Below are 13,732 nucleotides of genomic sequence, written 5' to 3' on the forward strand. Positions count from 1 at the left end.
TGCTAAAACCAGGTTAGCAAAACTTGAACCCATAGGGGACCCCATGGCTACCCCTACCTTTTGTCTAAAAAGCTGACCTTCAAAGAATATGAAATTGTTTGCTAATATAATCTCCAGAAGTTGTTCTATCAGCAGACATTCGTTATCTTGTGCCCCCTTACTTCGGATGAAGTCTGTTACCCACTCTATTCCAATAGCATGTGGAATACAGGAATATAGGTCACAAATGTCTACTGTTAGAAAGTTACCTGATACGTTAAATGGTGTATTCTGAATGCACTCTAAAAAAGACCAAGAGTCTTTTAAGATCTGTATTTCAGTTTCAACGTATTTTTTAAGAATGCAGTCCACCATTTTTGCCGATGGATATGTTATCGACTGCCTGGCGTCTACTAAAGCCCTGAATGGTGGATTACCTACATCTTTGTGTAACTTTGGTATACCAAAGATTTTAGGAATTCTGGGCGCCAGCATCGTAATGTAACTATATTGATTAATGTTTATAATACCATCCGTATAAAGGTCACTGAAAAACATTTTTATTTTATTGTAAGCTTGGTTAAGTTCATTTCTACTTGTTTCCTCATATGTGTCACTACTTAGGATAGAAACCATAGTGTTCGAGTAGTCACTATTGTAAAACACTGCTATCCCCCCACCCTTGTCAGGTTTCATAAGCCTCAATGGTAATTCTCTAATTGTGTTCAATAACTGAATTTCGTTACTTCGTTGCCATATACTGAGTTTAAACAACATAAATCATAGCACTTTCCACCAAGTGTAAGAAGGGGTGCAAGCCCCCCTGCACCGCCTATGTGGGGGGCTGCACCCCCCACACCCCCTGCTACTTATATATATCAGCTCCAAGATTGCACTTCACTACACTAAGTGCACCTAACCCTAACTCACCTAACCTGCCCTAACCCTCACATTTACACAATCGCACACTTTCCCGAACCCGACCCGTAACTCTCCACCACAGCGCTGAAAATACCGAAGCAACAGAAATGGACAACCAAATTATTTCTCTAGTAAAAAAATTTGTTTTTTTGTTTCTTTGATATTTTCAACGGGTCGATATTAGAACACTCGAAATTTTGAATGTTTGGTGTTCTAATATAGACCCTTAGTAATGTATGTGATATGTCCTTGTCATTGACAGCTGAATTCTACAATTGATTTATGTACCAGGTATGTATTTGTCATGTGATTCAACTACAATTTAGTATTACACAAAATAGGTTGTAATGTAAATATATTGAGATTATTTCTTTTTAAAAAATAAATTAAATCTCCTTCTCTGACCCACTAATTGTATGCACTTCAAGCCATTTATTCTATGTCCTCATGCATATTATGATGTCATTTCTGTGACAAGCACCACACGGAACAACATCCTGGTCTCTGATCTGTCCCACTGATGATGAAATATGGAAGAAGAAAGATACCCAAGTGTTTGCATTTGAATATTGTGAGGTCTGCCCTCACATCATGTAACTTTACATGATATGTCAGTTCAACTAGTGAACCACCCCCGTAGACAGTTCACTGTGCCATGGGTGCATTCTTATTTTTCACTGGTAGGGGTGTTTAAGTAATGAAATATTTTTACATTACATTAATATCACTGCAAAAAAATAAAGGTTGAAATACCACCTCTAGAAGCACATAATTCATCTTTGTGTAAGTCTGGCCCTGTCTTCAAAAGGCAGCACTGAATTACACCATAATGTGCTGAAATGCTTTTTTTTTTAAGAGATTATCTTATTAATGATTATACCATGTTTTACACATGGTGACAGCATTTTATCTTTTCCAAACATTTTTACAAATGTGCTGTTGATTCAGGAAACCTAGGTGGTAGTACTCATTTTACTTGGTTGTCTTTGATTGGATTAATGTGTTTCTGCAGAAATTGTTTGGCAGTGGGATGGACAAATGGAAGGCATTATAAAGGCAGTTGGTATGCCTTCCCAAACATCCCTGAATGTTGAAAACTGTGGATTCAAGCAGTGAGACAAGCCAGCTGGTTGCCTACTGAGCAAAATGTTTTGTGAGGAGAGCACTTTACAGAGAACCACTTTATAACTTCATCAAGCTTAATGGAGTTGACAGGCTTCAAGCCATGGCAGCATTGCTTGAAAGTAGGATGCCTTACAAACAATATTCTCTTTCTTACCTCTGTCTTTCGGGAGAGCAAGAAATGCTGTGCAGAAGCATAAAAAGGCTGCAGGTAAGAATTATGATGTGTTGATGCATACAGTTTGCATAGCCATATGCAGTAATGCTTTACTTATCTCTGCCATGAGCGTGTTCCAAATTGTTTTTATGTGCATCATAGTACCAACAGTTGTAAATTTAAAAATAAGCTATAAGCGTGTACAGGTTTGCAATTTTAATGAATTAATTTGTCATACTGCAATTATCTATTTATTCCTTTCTTTTTTTCCGTATGATATAATAAATGTTAGATTCTGCAGGATGTTGGATTAATAGCTACAACAGAGTTGACAGACTGCATGCCTACATCATCAGATGCTTTCACAGAAGATGTGGCAACATTTCAGGAAATGGATTGGGAGGATGGAGAAGTGGATGATTCCGTGTGTTTCTTTATCAGACATGACTAGCTTTGATCACCATTATACCCAATTGTCTTACCTTGTGATAAACCAATCAATATGTAATGTTGGGATTCAAACAGTTGAGCAGGTATACCAAATTACTTGCGTATTGCATTAATATTTCAGTACTCATAAAATGTAGGGATATGCTTAAAATTCTTTCAGGTTTGCATGAATTTCTATTGTAATAAGTGAAGTTTGGAACAGACGAATTTGTCATGGGATGACCTTGGTATGAATAGAGTGGGGGGGGGGGGGGTGGCTGGATGTAGGAAGATAGGTAGGTTAGGTAGTGAGGGCAGTGAGTGGGTAGGAAAGAGTTAATTAAGTTGGGAACTGGGAGAGGAAGTGAGGTAAGGCATAGGGGTGAGTCTTAGGGGGTTTTGTAGGGGAAACTGGTATGAGTATGCACATTTTGGTGTGGTCTTATTGAAGCAGGATCATGTCCTGACAACCTGAGGTGTTAATATGTTAGGCCTTGTCAGTGAGGCGAGTACAGTATGGGTTTGTGGCACAGGCTGAGGACATTTCTACTGAAGTCCCATCCACTAGTGCTCAGGATCCGAAAACTCGGCAGAAGAGGCAGACGGTAGCTACAACCTGAGGGTCACGGGCGAAGAAAGCCAGACAGTCATCATCAGAGGATGTGGGAATGGAGGTTAGGACACCGCTGGTGGCTCCTTCATCTTCTGCAGCTAATTCTTTATGAGGTCTGATGGGGAATGAGGATATAGCGGCAGCTACGGGAGGGGCACCAGGGTGCAGTGAGGAGGTCCAAGGTGAGCTGGCAGGTAGGGATTTAGAGGCATTAGTCGATTGTTAAGGGGTTTTTGATAATACTCTATCATTGCTTGATCTGGATTTGGGGTCTGATCTTGGGTCACAACTGGGGGATTGGTTGGCGACTTAGGCCTAATATCAGGAAGGGGCTTCCCATTGTTTTGACTCACCACATATCTTTGGCGGTGAAGGAGAAGATTTAGAAAGGGGAATTCATTGATATTTTTGAATAGCATGATGCTGATGGTGGTTGACAGAGGCAAAGTCGACTAATGGGAAGGACCTTTTGCCAGCATTGGCAGCCATAGGTCGCAGAAGGGTAGGTAGGTTTAGGCCCAGGTCATGGAATAACTGAGTCCTTGGTTTTATATACTACATGACAGTTTGGTTGGAGAGGAATACTTCACTGGCTCTTCCTCTTCTGGCCTATTTTTTGACTATCAGGGAAGCACAGAGGCTGTGGCCAGGTTATGCATGGTTTTGGTATTATCAGAAGTTTTGTAAGTGGGAAGCGGTGGATAAATCCATGCCATGGGATGTTAGACACCCGGACATTTGGCTTTCTACCATGATGAACACGGGTGCAGGGAGTAGTAGATTGGCTCAGCCATCGGAGGGAGTTGCTGGAATATACCAAACTCCAAAGCCAGTGAAAAAGACACCACCAATCTTGTATTAAATAGTTTACTCACACTGAATAACACTCTGGCGCTTCAGCACAGCCTTCCTAGAGTTACAAAATATACCACACCATACACCCATATATATATATATATATATATATATATATATGGGTGTATGGTGTGGTATATTTTGTAACTCTAGGAAGGCTGTGCTGAAGCGCCAGTGTGTTATAATATACATCCTGCAGAATCTAACATTATATATATATATATATATATATATATATATATACACACATATTCACTTAAATACAATTAAACACTCGTCTAATTAGTCAACCATCAATTAAAATAATCATATATACATTTTAAAGAAACACTCTCCAGTTACATTCACTATTTAAACCCGCTGGAGATAGTGTATTAAATTTTAAAATATATAAAGTTTCTTTGTACAATAATTTTGTTTTCATTAACACTTCATCTGTTTCTGAAATATGCTCCAAAATACAAGATTTTAACAGTGAAAAGTCACTACTATGACAAGTAAAAAAATGTAAAGCTACAGGGCTCATAGCATTATTATTTTGTATGTCCCTAATATGTTCTTACAACTGTAGCTTGAATATTCTTTTAGTCTTCCCTATATAAAAGAAATTGCAGGGGCAAGACAGAGCATATACCACTGATTTAGTTATACATGAAAAAGCAGAAGTGGAACAGAATTTTACACCATTTATTTTTTCAAAACATTTGGTAATGTTGGGGCAAACCAAACACCTTCCACAACCTGTAGATTTAATTTTTCATCAGATGAAACAAATCCATTGTGTACCACCATGTCTTTAATATTTCTACTTCTCTTAAAAGAGATATTTACGGTTCTACACAGATTTTTTACCCCTTCCATATTAATTAAATGGGGCCAATAATATCTAATGACAGCAATAATTTTCTCAATTAGGATATTATATACAGTAACAAAATAAACTTTTCTGCACTCCTGCACAGTATTAAATTCTTTATCATTATTTATCTTATTTACTAAAGGCCTATTATGAAGTAAGCTGGTATCCATTATTTTATGAAGGGCATCTAAAATAACATTCTCATCATAGCCCCTTTGCTTGAAGTTAATATATGTTTTTATTATTTCCTTTTCTAGGCTCATTTCATCATTACATAGCCTGCTAACTCTCAATAATTCATTATAAGGTAGCACCTTCAAAGTATGTGGCGGATGGCAACTACTACTATCCAAAATATCTCCAATTCCCTTTATGTGTATATTAGTTACTATATTATTGTTCCTAATAGTCAAAGTGACATCAAGATAGTTAACTGTTCTTTCTATTTGTAAGCCATCACATTTTATCTGAAAACGATTTGCATCTAAATCATTTATAAACTGGGGAGCTATTTCAGCAACCCCTTACATAAAAAAAATCAAATCATCTATATATCTACAATATAAAATAACATAACTATTAAAAATATTCAATCTATACAAAAACTCAACTTCAAAAAGGCCCATGAACAGGTTAGCATACATGGATCCAAAGGATGAACCCATGGCAGTACCTTGTACATGATGGTAAATGAGCTTATTAAATTCAAAAAATATATTCATCAAACAAAAATATAATAATTCCATCACATAATGACTAACAGGGCTATCACCTTTAAAAAATCTAACCACTTCCATACCTAACTCATGGGGAATACTTGTATAGAGACTTTTTACATCTATAACTATCCAGTAATATTCTTCATCACATTTAACATTCTTTATATTATCCAGAAAATGGAAAGTGTCTTTAATATAAGAATTTAACTTAACTACACAGATCAAAATATAGGAATGTAAAAAAAAAGTCCCATATTATGGAGAAAATAATTCTGTGCTGCTACTATGGGTCTGCCTGGGGGGGGGGGGGGGGGGGGGGCTCACATTTTTATGTGTCTTTGGCAAACAAAACTTAGCCATTGAGCTTCCTTCTACATTAAATTTATTTAGGGTATCTTTCCTTGTAAAATAGCCCAGTCGTAGGCCTTTAACTACTAGTTCTTTGAAATTCATTATAGCTTGATAAAATACATCAAGTATTTACTGCCCAATATACTTGGCCATCAGATAAATGGTCCATACACATTTTCAGGTATTATTTCCAGTGCATAACAACAATTTTTCTATCTTTGAGGGTTTTATAATTATGTCTGATCTTTTACATAAATTTAATAAAGAAAACCATTCATTCTTACTCATATTATACCAAATGTGTTTCTTCTCAGAAGAAGAATCTTTCAGAACTTTCTCTAATGCAAAATTAAGCATCTTAGAAAATTGCAAAATCACCTGGTTGTTAAATGCAGGTATAAAAGTGCTAGTATAAGTAACCATTTCAGTATTTAAAGTGAAATACGCATTAACATTTTCAGCTGTTTCAAATGAAGAATTACAAGAGAAGAAATCCAGCAACTCATCTTCACTTGCAGATACACTGTCTTCATTAACCGACATACTTTCACCATTACATTCAAAGTAATTAACCAAGTGCAATTTTCTTATTAACTTAAACACTTTTGCTGTAATAAAATGGGCTCTAGGTAGAGCTGTTGGTATAAACTTTAAACCATACTTCAAAACAGATATTTCTGTTTCACTTAAATCAACCCCAGATAAATTTACAATGCAGTTATCCAAATCACGACTTTTTATACTGCTAACTACTGTGCAAACATGTTTAAAATCAATATTTAGTACTTTTATTTTGTTGCTTGAACTTTTGAAAGACTCTGTTACCTTCATACCATTGTTTAAAGCTGTTTTGTTGATTGCAGCCATTCTGCTGCCTTCCCTGTTGTTTCCCTTGGCCCTGAAATGTATTATTTACATCATTGGGTTGTTGTGGAGCAGGCAAAGGTGGATAGTCTGCATTATCAGAGCCTGCAGAACTATTAGTTCCATCTATAGTGGCAAAGGAGACATTTTGGTATTGCTTAGATCCCCCAGAAGCATTTTTAAAGCCTCTGGCACCATTCTGATTGGCTACCTTCTTAAAAGCCAAATCAGAGTCATAGTCTCTAAAGTCTCTTTGTAACTTATTGATTTTATGTTGAATAATTTCACTAGAGTTTTCCTCTAACTTGATATTTAAAGAACATAACCATTGTTCAAACTTAGAACCACCCAAGCAGCTGCAATTTCAGCCTTCACTTTAAGCTGTTTTAGGGTGCCTCGTTCTATCAGTATAAGCAGCCATTCTCTTACACACCTATGGGAGGCAGCAGTCCATCTTTTCTCAAACTCTAGTTCAGTTACATCAGAGGTATCAAAGGCAGCAGAAGGATTCTTTACAAAACGTACCTCCCTAGGGGTAATGTCTATATCCAAATATCTCTGCAAGCCTAGAATATTATAATGTAAGGCATTTTTGCTAAACAGCAGCTGTTCAAGTGACTCTAAGTTAGTATGGTCAGCTGTTGACAAATGTACTGTATTAGCCTTACCCACTTCATTAAAAGGGTTTGTAGATCTTTTCCCCCTTCCTTCTTCTAACAGATGCTCCCAAGTTTTAACAGGGGCAGCACTGGATATAGAGGTACTCTGCTCCATCTGAGTTTCACCAACTGGACGAAAAGTAGCAGAAACAGATACATCACCTCGAAAAATACGTGGCAATTATTGCAGCGATCCACTGGCCATCTGTCACCATATAAAAAAACACCAAGCAAGTGTTAAAACACACCAGACTACAAAGCCAGCGAAAAAGATGCAACCAATCTTGTATTAAATAGTTTATTCACATTGAATAACACTCTGGTACCTCAGCACAGCTTTCATGGAGTTACAAAATATACCACACCATACATCCATCTATATATATATATATATATATATATATATATATATATATATATATATATATATATATGCGCACATATATTAAATGGAATATGTTGGGCATTTAATGTAGGGAAGTGTTCTTGAGTAAGTTGTAAATTTTTCCCATATTTGCTCTAGGTGTATGGGAACTCATGCTGTTACATTATGTGTGTGGGGGCCCTGTTGGGGGGGGGCAGATATCTTATTCTGTGGGTCCTAGAGGTTGGCTTGGTTCTCACCTGGCATGGGTAGGTAGGCGATACCGGGGTACTTTTCAGGGGTAAAGGGGGGTCCTTTTGTAGAGTTGGGGGTGACTGGGGGACTCATTCCCCTATTAAGGTCCAGATTTTGGAGTTGTTCCTAACCCATAATCCGCTGTCAAGTGTGGCAGGGAATTGATTGAAGGTTTTTCAAGGGATTCTTCAATTAATCCACGTTGGTGGGAGACAGTATGGTGGGAAAAAACTTGAGGTCCGTAAAGGGGAGGGAGGGGGTTTTGCAGGAGTTGATTGAAAAGGAGTGTCAGGCAGGGAGATTGTTGGATCCATTTAGTTGTCCTCCATTTTCTAACTTTAAAGTGTCACCATTAGGTTTGGTTCCTAAGAAAAAGCAAGGTGAATTTTGGTAGATTCATCATTTGTCATACCCTGGGGGTAAGTCTCTGAATGACTTCATACCCAGTGCAGAGGTTAAAGTCACATATTCATCATTGGATGATGCGGTCCAAATTATCAGGAGTTTTAAGGATCCTTGGTTAGTTAAAGTAGATATTGAGTCGGCTTTTTGTTTGTTGCCAGTGCAGGAGGAGGATTGGCCTTTGTTGGGCATGGTAGTTGGGGAAAAATTTTATTTTGACACTGCCATGCCTATGGGATGTGCAGTGGCATGTTCCATGTTTGAAAAGTTTAGTTAATTAGATGATTTTGTTGTTGGTGGGTGATGGCTGGGATAAGGAGCAGGCAGTTTTGCGTGAGTTTGTGGGGATGCATGAGTCCATCAGAGTTCCTTTAGCTAAGCACAAGTTAGAGGGCCCTGTGAAGGTGTTGGAGGCTTCACAGTAGATACTGGACAATGTCTGTTTTGTTTACTGCAGGACAAGTTGGTTCAGCTGCAGGAGAAAATCTGTTGGGTGAAGTCCAAGTGCAAGGTTCGGGTGCAAGGAGCTATGGAATTGTTGGGTTTAGTGAATTTTGCTTGTAGGGCTGTGCATGCAGGGCACACATTTTGCTGGTCTGTAGCATTTCTTTTGAAAGGATGGAGGCGTAAGCACCACAAAGTGTGAGTCACTAAGCTAGTGTGAGAGGATTTAGAGTTGTGAATGAAATTTTTGGAACAGTTTAATGGGATTTCATTCTGGCAGTCAGATTGGGTAGAGCAATGGGAGATACATTTGTTTACTGATACAGCTGGGTGTCTGGATATGGGAGCTTACTTTGCAGGACAATGGTTTTTGGCTGGAGCATTGGTCAGAAGAGTGGAAACAGGATGTCCCCTTTTTGGAATTGATGCCTATTTGGGTGGCTTTGGTGGTTTGGCAGTATCGTTTAAAAGGTAGGAGGGTGTTTTTTTATTCAGGCAATACTGCATTGGTGAGGGTGTTGCACGTTAAGATGACTAAATCTCCTCATTTGTTACTTCTTCTCAGGAAGCTGGTATTGCAGAGTTTGATGATTAACATTTCCTTCACAGCACTGCATGTGCCTGGGGTTAAGAATGAGATAGCTGATAGCTTGGCTCATTTACAGTTTTGCAGGTTTCAGCAGGTGGCCCAAACAGTGGCATTGCATCCGGCAATCATTCCGGAGGACATTTGGCAGATTGGTCCATAGTAGTTGGCAGGTTGTTGCAGCAGTCATGGGCAATGTCTATGAGAAGAGCTTATGGTAGGGCTTTATTTTATTTTGACCAGTTTTTGAGGCAGTTACTGGATGAGGAGTGTCGGTGGTCAGACGTTTTGCGGTTGCGTTACTTGGCCATGTTGAGGGAACAGGGAAGGGTGGTTAGGACAGTGAGGGTAGTGTTGGCAGCCATTGTTGTTGTTTGGCTAGATTGCAGGATTGGACTAGGTCCTGGGTGGTGAGTCGAGTATTAAAGGGTTGGGGCAGAGTTAACAGTGGGGTCATAGATAGGAGATGGCCAGAGACAAAGGAGATTGTGTGGATCCTTGGAGGATTATGTGGTGTGGAGCACGGTCTGCATGTGGGTGTATTGTGGGGTATTTAGAGTGTCTGAGTTATTGGGTTCGTTACTATGGGAGGATGTGTTGATGTCACCTAGGGCAGTGCACATTCGGCTGCAGTCTTCAATGATAGATCAAGGGAGATGTAGGGTCCTGATGGTATTGGAAGTGACTGAGGTAAATTGGAAATGTCCTGTAGCATGGGGAATGAGATTGTGGGTGGTCCAGAGTGGTAGAGTGCAAGGTTTATTTTTTATTTCAGTAGGTGGTAAAGGCTTGATGGGTGAGCAATTGAATTTGATTATGAGGAGGGTTCTTTGTAGTGTTGGTTTAGAAGGGGATACATTTTCTTCTCATTCTTTTTGGATGGGTAGGGCATCGGACTTAGTGAAAGAAGGAAGTTCTATAGAAGTCATCAAGAGAGTGGGAAGGTGGTTTTCCAATGCCTTTTTGTCTTATATTAAGTAGTTTTGTGGTAGGATTTGTTTACAGTTTTTTGTAGCAGAAGGATCATCATATTGGGGCATTCTTTCGTCTTTTGGGCAGCTAAGTGTGCAGCAATTAGATGTAATGGAATGAAATTGGGGCTGGACCTTTTTGGATGGAAAGTCATCTGGTATGGTGTTAGAGGGTTGATGTGGAGCAGGATATTGCAGATATTTATTGGGTTACAGAGTCAGTGGGAGTTGCCAAAGTTGTTGTTGATTCATTAAGGAGGGAATGATTTAGGTAAGGTTCCAAAAAGGCGATTGATACATCACATTTGTGAGGATGTGTTAGCATTGAGGAGAATGTATCCATCTTTGGTTTTGATATGTTCTGAGATTATTCCCCGGTTGGAGAGAGGCATGGAATTTGGTGGAGGTGGATAGGGCTTTGAGGTATGTTAATTTTACATTGGTGAAATGTTTGAAGGACATTGGGGTGCATACGATACGCATATGGAGTTTGAAAGCAGGGACCCTGTATGGTGTAGGTCGGATGGAGTTCATCTCAATGAATTTGGGCTTGATTTATTTAATCTTAACCTGGGCATGAAGGTGGAGGATCTATTGAAAAGTGGTATGGTCTGAGGGGGAACAGCTCTTTCGGCTGGTGGGTGGAGAAGAGGGTCAGGCATGACCCTCTTCTGTCCTCCTCAGTAGGATATTTGGAATTGATGGTGGATGACTTGGAATGGAATTATGGAACTGATGATATTAATGTGAGTGGGAATGCTGCCTTCATGATTACTCTGATAAGTGAGCAAGTGGGGGACACTGCTTATCCTAGGGTTAGCAGATGCGCTGCCCTTATGTTTACTATCCTATTTATTGCAATGTTTAATTAATGTGGCTCAATAAAGTTTGATGTTTGTTATTCATTTTTATTACAATAAAGGTCATCAAATGTCTTTGGTTGTCTGTGTTGATTTATCAGGACCGTGACAAGTGAAGTTTGGAACAGACGAATTTGTCACGGGACGACCTTGGTATGAATAAAGTGGGGAGGGGGGTGCTGGATGTTGGAAGATAGGTAGGTTAGGTAGGGAGAGTAGGGAGTAGGTAGGAAAGAGTTAATTAATTTGGGAGCTGGGAGAGGAAGTGAGGTAAGGCATAGGGTTGGGTCTTAGAGAATTTTGCAGGGGAAACTGGTATGAGTAAGCACATTTTGGTGTGGTCTTGTAGCCCTCCCTTCCCGCGTGTTTGGTGTGGATTGAGGGGCAGAGAAGAGGGTCAGGCTTGACCCTCTTCTGTCCCCCTCAGTAGGATATTTGGAATTGATGGTGGATGATTTGGAATGGAATTATGTGATTTATGATATTAAGGTGAGCGGGAATGCTGCCTTCATGATTACTATGATAAGTGAGCAAGTGGGGGACGCTGCTTATTCAAGGGTGAGCGGGGTGCGCTGCCCTTATGTTTACTATCCTATTTGTTGCAATATTGAATTTGTATGGCTCAGTAAAGTTTGATGTTTGTTATTCATTTTCATTACAATAAAGGTCGTCAAATATCTTTGGTTGTCTGTGTTGATTTATTAGGACAGTGACAATAAATGTTGCCTGCTAATCTTTGCTTTGCAAGTACAGTTTTGGAGTGCTCACTGTTTTTATTTTATTTTTTAAATATGGATTAACTCTTTTTTTTTTGTTTTATCCATTCCAATTAGATGAGAAAATCCACGTTATCAGACTGACCCAAAATACACCACAATTTTTTGATGTTGCAATAGGACAACACAGACTTCATTTATACATGTTGATCGTACTGTGGAAGTTCAAATTTCTTCTGTAGTAGAGACAAAATGTATTTCCACATAGACTACCTCCACTGAGTTAAGTAAAGAAACTTGCAATACAAATTATGTTACAGACTGCCTATCTAATAACAAGTTCAGGTGAAGAAATTCATTCAGATAATGATCCAGACTGGACCGTAGTAGATCCGATAATAAGAAAGAACCCTACGTCAAAATTTGACAATTCAAAGTAAGTATACATACGCATATTTCTTACATATATTTTTATGCTTTTACATGGTTAAGTTATTATTTACATGTTTTTTAATGGTTTACAGAACTATGCAGTGACATTAGCCCTGAATATCAGAGAACCTTCTTGGTTTTTGAAAGTGCGATTGCTGCCATGATGTCTACCTGCTTTACGTCTGTCATCTTGCAATGTTTGTGTTTGTAAATTTCTTCATTCTTTGGTGATTATATTACAGGTGTGCAGAAATAGCCATCAAAGGTTTGTGCATACACAGTCAAAGCTTGTCTCTATGGCTGGGGGAAATCTTATGATTGCTTGTGGTATTTTTTTAATAGTTGTAGTATAATAACAATTCTGAATATGTTTTGTACCATTAACATGTCTTCCATTTCTTGTGCCAAATACCACCTCATACAAACATGATACTTAATGCCATCAGTTTATCAGGTATGGCCTTGTCATCAGCGAGGCCTAATCCTACAGTTATGTCATGGAGCTGTACACCATGGTGGTGATGCCAGATGCTCCTCTCCTGGCCATACGGCAAAGTATGGTTCCTATTCGTGATGGACTTGGAAAGTAGTAAAATAATTGACATACAGTTAGTTCGAGTGAGGTGTAAATGTTGCTGTTTTATATAAGATTCATACAATCACTCGTAACTGAAACTGTTTTGAAGAACTGACAATGTATAAATGATATAATATTGTATGACTGCTGTTTTCCAGAGCAATGAGGTACGCAGTTCTAAGGGTTAAGGTGGTCTTTAAATTTCCTTTCTAAGTAACATGTAACAATTCAAAGCTTTACCACAGATCGACACTGCTCTGTAAAAAATGCATGCATGAAAACCATCCAAACATCGCACATTGGTTTGATTCCTGGCACACTACAAAAGGTCAGTTATAGTACAATATAACCCAGTTTCATTCGTGATTACATCTTCTTCTTCTTTCGGCTGCTCCCATCAGGTGTCGCTACAGCAGATCAACTGTTTCCATTTCTTTCTGTCCTCTGCATCTTGCACTGTCACACCAACCACCTGCATGTCCTCTCTCACCACATCCATAAACCTTATCTTAGGCCTTCCTCTTTTCCTGTTACCTGGCAGCTTCATCCTTAGCATGTTTTTCGCAATATACTCTGCATCCCTCCTCAGCACAAGTC

The 13,732-nt window shown here is 38.8% G+C and overlaps 1 protein-coding gene across 1 annotated transcript in view; it reads right to left on the reverse strand.

Annotated features, from left to right (window-relative positions):
* The window catches only part of GRIA3 (glutamate ionotropic receptor AMPA type subunit 3), a 2,740,455-nt gene extending 2,733,452 nt beyond the window's left edge, over positions 1-7,003 (reverse strand). The window contains exon 1 of the mRNA XM_044057328.1: positions 6,831-7,003. The gene's annotated coding sequence lies outside the window, so the exon portion shown is untranslated. The remainder of the gene's footprint in view (positions 1-6,830) is intronic.
* Between the last annotated feature and the right edge of the window lie 6,729 nt (positions 7,004-13,732).

Source organism: Protopterus annectens, chromosome 15.part0 (assembly GCF_019279795.1).
Source record: "Protopterus annectens isolate FY-2018-M chromosome 15.part0, PAN1.0, whole genome shotgun sequence".
NCBI lineage: Eukaryota > Metazoa > Chordata > Ceratodontiformes > Protopteridae > Protopterus > Protopterus annectens.